Genomic DNA, 9,376 nt, shown 5'->3' on the forward strand with positions numbered 1-9,376 from the left:
GGGTAGCTGCCCCGTGGAGAAGGTGGATGGTGGTGCGGTGGATGTGCGACTCTTGTGGCGGAGCATGGCGGATTGTGGTGTTGTCTCTCCCGTTGGCGAGGCTCGAGGCGCCGTTTGTGGTGGGATTGTCCTTGGCCGTGGGGCACGGTGCTGGGCGAGCGTTGCTCCGGTGACACTGGCCAGTGCGATGGTGGCACATTGCCTCCTCTCGGTTGTAGGCGGTCTTGACACTGGTGGCCTAGGCCCGGCGAGCATGGTGGCTTGGAGGGTTGGTTGTCTGTGGTGGTCTTGGCGGTGGGTGGTTTCAGCTCCGTGTGCGAGGTGGTGGTGGAGGCGGTTGTGTTGCGTAATGCGACGCCTCCTATAGTGTTGGTCGACCTGATTGAACAACTCCGGAACTTTGGATTTTTGTGATCTTGGGCTCGGAGAGATTCCTGTTTCGTAACACCGGGCCTAGCAATGGCGACGTCCGTGGACGCCGTTCCCTCCTTGGAGGCGTTGCTTTGGCCCCGATTCGACTCCCTCCCTCGTGCTCAGGGGAAACCCTTGGTCCGAGCTCTAGACTAGGAGGCGGCGACGTCATAGCGTCGTTAATTCATTGGAGGCCGTCTTGTAGCTTGAGGAGTCCCGGTGACATGGCTCAAGTCGGTATCGGCTACTACTCTGGGCGTGGGCCTCCGAGGCGCAATGTACACCATCATTGGCGCCCTCCTGACGACATCGTCTTTAGGTCTTCCTAGGCCCCATCGTCCACTTGTCGACTTTTTCTTGGCGCAATTGGTGGGGTAAGTTGGCATGTGTTGTCATTGAGTCTTGATCTTGTTGTAGAGGTCTCCGGCGTCGGTTGTGATGTGGCTTGGTTGCTATGTGTCTTGCCTCGCTCATCGTCTTTGGCATGAGGTTGACCTAGGTGTAGCATCGTATCGTAGTTCACGTGATGGATGTGTTCGGTGGATGTGGATATCAATCCTTGTGATTGGTGTGGTAATGGCCAAACCACGTTGTATCCGGCTTCTTTGCCGCTTGTTCTTTACTTTTGCAGGATAAAACATAGTTTTATTCCATGGTAATACTGCTAAAACAATATATGATACACATGCTTATGAGTATTCTAGAAAGGAAAGAATATAGATATTTTTCTCTAGAACACTCATCCGTTATATATTTTTGCATTAATAGTTTGTTCACTACAGACAAAGTAATCAATTATTGCAAGCCAGATGTAGTTAATTATCGGATTCCCTGATACTTTCCAAAAACAAGAACTCAGTTTGTTTGTACATAAATACTACCTCCTCCGTTTCTAAATAATAGTCTTTTCAGAGATTTTAATATAGACTATATACGGAGCAAAATGAGTGAATCTACTATTTAAAAATATGTGTATAAACATCCGTATGTAGTCCGTATTGAAATCTTAAAAAAACTTTTATGTAAAAACGGAGGGAGTAACTAATTGTTCATTTTTTTTAGAAAAGGATATGATGGCTAGCTTTATTGAATTAGAAAACAGATACATCGTTTAAGAGTTTATCAACAATGCAATATGGGGGATCATTCACCCAGCTACTCAAACACTTATTACAAAAACTATAGCAACAAAATTTACCAAATGATAACAATGTTTAAATTTGACCTTCCCAATTAAAAACGCCGTATCAACACAATCTGCAAAAATAGATGTAGCCGCATCCCACCATTGACTTTGGCCAGTGCAAAAATTGATCACATTCAGTAAATCAGACTCAGCTTCTACCCGATTGAATCCAAGTGAATTAGCAAGCATTAGTCCATCCTTTATTGCCATAGCTTCCATAGTCATCACATCTGCAGCAAAAGGAACAAATCGACATTGTGCAAAAGGAACGAACCATTACGTAGCACGACCGCCGTTGCACCTGAACCTTCATCCTCAAAAAATGCAGCATCAACATTGGCCTTAATGAATTTTGGATCCGGCTTCGTCCACTTTTGAAGAAAAGAACACTAATTGTTCAACACCACCCAAATCATATGTGGTCCTCGATGGAAATAATTAGTAAAGCTTGGCAGATCAATATAATCTACTAAATAAAATATCCAAAAGTACAGATGAATTGCAAAAAATGATTTAAAGCTTGGCAGATAAAATATAATTTGCTAAAATATCCAGATGTACACAATAAATTACAAAAAAAAGATTACACCACCTTGGGTCAGCGTGATCTGCTCCGAAATAATTAGTAAAGTTTGGCAGATCAATATAATCTACTAAATAAAATATCCAAAAGTACAGATGAATTGCAAAAAATGATTTAAAGCTTGGCAGATAAAATATAATTTGCTAAAATATCCAGATGTACACAATAAATTACAAAAAAAAGATTACACCACCTTGGGTCAGCGTGATCTGCTCCGAAATAATTAGTAAAGTTTGGCAGATCAATATAATCTACTAAATAAAATATCCAAAAGTACAGATGAATTGCAAAAAATGATTTAAAGCTTGGCAGATAAAATATAATTTGCTAAAATATCCAGATGTACACAATAAATTACAAAAAAATATTCCACCACCTTGGGTCGGCGTGATCTGCTCCGAAAATTGAGGCATTTATATACGAAAAAAACGCGTGGACGGTAGGATTCGAACCTACGCGGGCAAAGCCCATATGATTTCTAGTCATACCCAATAACCACTCTGGCACGCCCACTGCTTGTGTTGACGACTGCACCCGGTGTTATATATACGGTGTTTTTGTCAGGCCTGTCATCTCCATAATCCGCAATGCTAGACGTGACTGTCGTGTTTCGTACTTCGGGGTCAGCATTATGACAGCAAAACATATTACTTAATAAATCAATTTTTCGTACTCTATCAATTGGTACTCATATTAGCAAGAAAATATATGATGATTCAAGACATCTCAATGTATGCTTCTTTGTTTGTTAGGGTAAAAGACAACACCATTACTTACAAAAGCAAACTGCCGGTTTAGTAAAGCCTAGTTGAATGCCTGTGTGCTGCTACGAAATAAAAAATATAGACCCAAATATATGCCATTTATGATGGCATGTGGTTTCAATTAATATAGGGTTCGGTTTTCTCCTGCTTCTTTCATCCTTGGCAATCGTCATGTCTCCTTAACCACCATATCCTTGTATGAAAACAAAGTAACATATTTCATCTGGGTCCTCCTACACCCTTGACTTCCATTCTCTTTACCACATTGCTCTAGCATTGTCACCACTTCAAGAGTCTAGTACATTGTACCTCTGAGTTACAAATGAAATGCTTCTAACCAATCTTGAGAGATAATGACATACTAAAATTCTTATTTACAAGATGCATGTAGTGCAATGACAATGTTTGTCTCCTTATTCTTCGATGTCAACAAAGATAACGCTTTTGTGTCCACAAGAAACATAGAGAAAGTAATATGGTGTATATATATATATGAGAAAATAAACAAAAACAAATGTCCGAGTAACAAAGTGGCAATTCCCTTAGACTTCTCCTATTTTTTCATGTTATGCATATCGTCCAATGATGAGTTGTGATTTAGAAATTTAACTATAACACATGGATAGTACGAACCCAGAGTCACATCCATTTATTTAAACCAAGTTTCTTCACTGGAAGTATCATGCACTACTTCTCCCCACGACCAATTGACGTTAGTTCGGCTCTAGCCATTCGGAGCGCAAACCCCCATGGCAGCATGCCCATCAAGAAGCTTCACCGGCTAGGTCTTCCACGTCTACGGATATGAGGGAGAAGCTAGACACACATCTGACGCCGTTGTCTCTTCATCTTCTTCCGGTGCAAACCGTTCACTATTGTAGCTCCCTAGCACGAATAAATTATTTAGCCGTTGGAACACTTCAGGCCCCCTCCCCTCATTTCCTTTAGTGCTTGCTCAGCTGACCAATAGACAATCTAAATGCATGAATATCAATATTTAATTTCATATATTTTTAATTCACAAAACAAATAGTTTCCAAAGTAGATTAATTAAGGCATAAGCTAATTTGATTATATGACTAAAGGTTTCATATTTCTATCCCCGGTCGAAGTAAAATTTTGCTCTAAATGCAACACATGTATGATGTCTTAGCTAGATCTATACGAGGGCCCAATTCATATTTTTGAACTAATAGAAATTACAGTATGACTATGTATCTTGTCCCTCTATTTGAAAAAAGGAAGAAGCATCTAGTAGTACTTCTGAAATAGCAAGGTCTTGCGAACCAACCTATGGTTGGATGGTTAGTAGGATAGGTATCCTCAACCTATCAGAGTTCAAGTCCTAGACTTGACACTGGTGCTTAGATTTTCCTGATTTTATTCCAGGCCTTTCGGCGATGCGTGTTTAGTGCGAGGAGACGTTCCTGTCGATTACGAAGATGCCTATGATGACTTCAACAATCTCAAGATGATATGCCGACTCAGTCTCTCAAAGGTGGCCGTAGGAGTAGGGTGTGCGTGTGTGCATTCATAGGGGTGAGTGTACATGTGTTTGTATGAGCATCTGCGTCTGTACCATGTTAAAAAAAAGAAATAGAATGGTCTTGATTGTCCATGTTTCCTTGCTATTTGTAACAGAACCATGCCATCCAAATCTAGTATCTTTTGTTGTAAAATAGTACAATATTCCTTTTTAAAAAACATCACAAATATTATAGTGGTCTATATGTGGTTAATTAAGGACACCCATTTTGTAGAGCCGCGGGTTTACTACACATGCTATGAATTTCTTATTGTGTCATTTCTTTTACCTTTAATTGACCACGGGACACAACAAAGAACATGACCTTATCAACCCTGTTGAGATACCTTCATTGATGTTTTATAGCCAATCCCATATTTTCTTGACGGTCTTCATAGAGCCGATGCAACCATACTGCCCTTTGATGAGGCAATCACATATTAGGTCCTTAGCTTAAGCATCAAGTTGTCTATTTCGTTGTCGTCCTGAGTGACGTTGGATGGTCCAAGAATCACTTAACCTTCTACAATCACTCTCCAGAGTTCTTCACCGACATCATTAAGGTGCATTCACATTTTATTCTTCCGATACAGGTAGTTTGTGCCATCAAGATTGGGCGCTTGGCGGGAGTCCTGAAATTTTCTTTAGTCGGCATAACTATAAAGTAAATCACACAGAATAAGAGATCATCTTGCTCTGCTACCAATTATAAGAATGATTAATCGACTAGAGGGAGTGAATGAGAGATTTTAAGAAATTATTCAAAGAAACCAGTTCTTCAAAGAACAACGAGTTAAACTAAACAGAATATAACAGATTAAACTAAATAGTGCATGCAATCAGAGTCATCAGAACGGTAGATGGCATGCAGGTGATGAAATTGAATGTGTAAACTATCTTAACAAAGAACACATACAATTCATCACGACAACATTGAATAAGCCAAGCATAAGAAAATGAAGTGGATCCTCAAAGTATTCAATGAAAGTCTTCATAGAGAGAGGGGCGATCAAATTCTTTAGAACATGCAAATTATTTAAAGTAAACATAACCGAAGAATATGGGACCAGGGGCTCAGTGAAGACATTCAATTTTTTTGCACCAGTTCAAGTTGTTGTGATAACTCTACGTGTGATTGCGGGGGGGGGGGGGGGGGGGGGGGGGGGGGGGTTGAACTCGGAAGAACGAGTCTTCACCCTGTTCTCTTTGAGCTAATATCACTTAGACCTCGCCCAATCAATCATGGGAGATCTCCAAACCTTCATAGACTTGTTCGCCCGACAATCCACAATTACTATTGGATGCTCTGAACTGACGCCTAACCGTCTAGAAGATCACAATCTTCAAGAGTAACAAGTCCTTCAGTGAGCTCACACATATTCTTCAGTGATGCTAAATCACATTGGCTATTACACACTGAGTTTTTCCTCACAAAGGATTCACTCAAAATCATGATCAGCATGGGTTGCTCAGTCGACACTTGTCTCAATTTCACTTGAAGCAACCATCCAACTTATGGTGGAAATGGGTGGCTATTTATAGTCGGGGTCATAGCATAAGGGCCGGCATGACCGTTGGACAGGGAAGGCCTGCCAACCATCTGTCGCCAGCAAGGCAATGGTTGGAAAATTGAACTCTCAAATTCCTCATGGTGGGAGAACCAAACTGTTGGTTTTCTAACTCTTCAGCGACGACTTCGACTAAAGCGTCCCGAAGAATATCATTTCGGACACTGAATAAAAATATTATGTGTTAAAAGAGATTTCCAAAGTCTTCACTCGGAGAAATAGGTTTGGATTGAGAAAACTTTGGAAATATTGTCTTTTTATCACCTGGACCCCTCCCCTTTAATAGTATAAAGTGTCATATGACTAAATGTAGAATAAAAAGAACTATAAAAATACTAAGTCTTGACGATCTAGTTCTTCGGCTAATTCTTCACAAATGGCATGCTGAACTCTTCTATGTTTCCTTCACATTTTAGAGGTCACTATCATTGTTTAAACCAAATCTTCAAGGACTTTTACCAGTGTATACACAGACATATTAATCCTTAACTAATTTTGTTATCAATACACCAAAACCATGGGCACTAGATGTTGGGGAACGTAGTAATTTCAAAATAATTCCTACGCACACGCAAGATCATGGTGATGCATATCAACAAGAGGGGAGAGTGTTGTCTACGTACCATCGTAGACCGTAAGCGGAAGCATTATGACAACGCGGTTGATGTAGTCGTACGTCTTCACGATTGACCGATCCTCAGTACCGAACGTACGGCACCTCCGCGTTCAGCGCACATTCAGCTCGGTGATGTCCCATGAACTCACGATCCAGTAGAGCTTCCGAGAAGAGCTTCGCCATCACGACGGCGTGGTGACGGTGTTGATGAAGCTACCGACGCAGGGCTTCGCCTAAGCACCGCTATGATATGACCGAGGTGGATTATGGTGGAGAGGGGCACCGCACACGGCTAAAAGATCAATGATCAATTGTTGTGTCTCCAAGGGGTGCCCCCACCCCGTATATAAAGGAGTGGAGGAGGGGGAGGGGGCGGGCTCCTATGGCGCGCCCCATGAGGAGTCCTACTCCCACCGGGAGTAGGACTCCCCCCTTCCAAGTAGGAGTAGGAGAAGGGAAGGAAGGGAGAGAAGGATAGAAGGAAAGGGGGGCGCCGCCCCCCTCCTTGTCCAATTCGGACTAGAGGGGGAGGTGGTGCGTGGCCGCCCTTGGCCACCCCTCCTCTTCTCCCACTAGGGCCCATTAGGCCCAATATACTCCCTGGGAGGTTCCGGTAACCCCTCGGTACTCTGATATATGTCCGAAACCTCCCGAAACACTTCCGGTGTCCGAACATAGTCGTCCAATATATCGATCTTTACATCTCGACCATTTAGAGACTCCTCGTCATGTCCGTGATCATATCCGGGGCTCCGAACTACCTTCGGTACATCAAAAACTCATAATACCGATCGTCACAAAACTTTGAGCGTGCGGACCCTACGGGTTCGAGAACTATGTAGACATGACCGAGACACGTCTCCAGTCAATAACCAATAAAGGAACCTGGATTCTCATATTGGTTCCTACATATTCTACGAAGATCTTTATCGGTCAAACCGCATAACAACATACGTTGTTCCCTTTGTCATCGGTATGTTACTTGCCCGAGATTTGATCGTCGGTATCTCAATACCTAGTTCAATCTCGTTACCGGCAAGTCTCTTTACTCGTTCCGCAATGCATCATCTCGTAACTAACTCATTAGTCACATTGCTTGCAAGGCTTGTAGTGATGTGCATTACCGAGAGGGCCCAGAGATACCTCTCCGACGATCGGAGTGACAAATCCTATTCTCGATCTATGCCAACTCAACGAACACCATCGGAGACACCTGTAGACCACCTTTATAATCACCCAGTTACGTTGTGACGTTTGGTAGCACTCAAAGTGTTCTTCTGGTAATCAGGAGTTGCATAATCTCATAGTCATAGGAACATGTATAAGTCATGAAGAAAGCAATAGCAGTAAACTAAACGATCAAGTGCTAAGCTAACAGAATGGGTCATATCAATCACATCATTCTCCTAATGATGTGATCCTGTTAATCAAATGACAACTCATGTCTATGGCTAGGAAACTCAACCATCTTTGGTCAATGAGCTAGTCAAGTAGAGGCATACTAGTGACACTATGTTTGTCTATGTATTCACACATGTATTATGTTTCCGGTTAATACAATTCTAGCATGAATAATAAACATTTATCATGATATGAGGAAATAAATAATAACTTTATTATTGCCTCTAGGGCATATTTCCTTCACTAGATGCACTTAAATGGAGGCTATGGTTAGTTTTGCTCCTGAAGTGGACAAGGTATTTCGTCCGTAGTACTTGAGAGAAGCAAGTGACAAAGACACAACAAGAATCACGATACTTGGAGAATCAAGAGAGTTTCCAGGTATGCTCGGATCTCGGGATGCATGTACTAAAAATGAAACAAATGACCATATGCTCAATAAGGGCAATACTGGGGCCATCACAAAAATACTACCATTATTCTTGAAGCACTTGCATCACAAGACCTCTGGATTCGACACTCTTTCTTTGGAATGTCAGGATCTCACAATTGAAACAACGTGCTGCAGTGGTCTCCTTTGTTTGCCTGGTTGTGTGCGGGCGAAGCTCCTGCGTGCAATTATACCATCCATGGGCATGACTACAACATGGGGTATTGTCTTTGTGACGATATATATCCTTCATGAACGACAATTGTCAAGACCATCTCCGATCCAAGAGGTAACAAAATCACTTTGATGCAAGACAAAAAGGTGCTCGAAAGGATGTGGAGTGGGCATTTGGAGTGCTAGGAGTTCGTTTTGCAGTTGTTTGCGGGGCTGCTAAACAATGAGATCCAGAGACACCGTGGGAGGTGATGACAAATTGCGTGATCATGCATAAACATAATTGTGGAGGATGAGGGTGAGGGAGTGTGCCATGGTCTGAAATTTTAAAACACGGGTGATTCTGTACAGCTTCCAGAGTAGAATCTACGACATATGAGGAATTTCTCAAACTGCATCATCAGAATCATAATCGAGAAACTCATATGTAGCTTCAGAATGATCTCGTTGAGAATTTTTTAGCGTTTCATATGGACAATTAGAACATGTGTCCGAATTAATTGAAATCAAATTTGAACTATTTATTTAGTAATTATATATTTGGATTGTAATACTTTTATTTGATTATAGTTGCATTGAAATATTTATCTTTGAGTTAGAAGCACTGCGATATTTTCCTTTGATTCTTTTCAAACCATGTAAGAGATTTGCATGTGATTCATTAAGAGAGCAATGGTATAACGTCAAAGAAGGCAAGACCATTATAAAGACCACATAG

General features: G+C 41.6%; 1 non-coding gene across 1 annotated transcript; it reads right to left on the reverse strand.

The window, feature by feature from the left end:
* Nucleotides 1-2,611: 2,611 nt before the first annotated feature.
* TRNAS-AGA lies at nucleotides 2,612-2,693 on the reverse strand. Its single transcript has one exon. It is a non-coding gene; the product is annotated as a tRNA-Ser (tRNA).
* Between the last annotated feature and the right edge of the window lie 6,683 nt (nucleotides 2,694-9,376).

The sequence above is a fragment of the Triticum urartu genome, chromosome 2 (genome assembly GCF_003073215.2).
Source record: "Triticum urartu cultivar G1812 chromosome 2, Tu2.1, whole genome shotgun sequence".
Taxonomy (NCBI): Eukaryota; Viridiplantae; Streptophyta; class Magnoliopsida; order Poales; family Poaceae; genus Triticum; species Triticum urartu.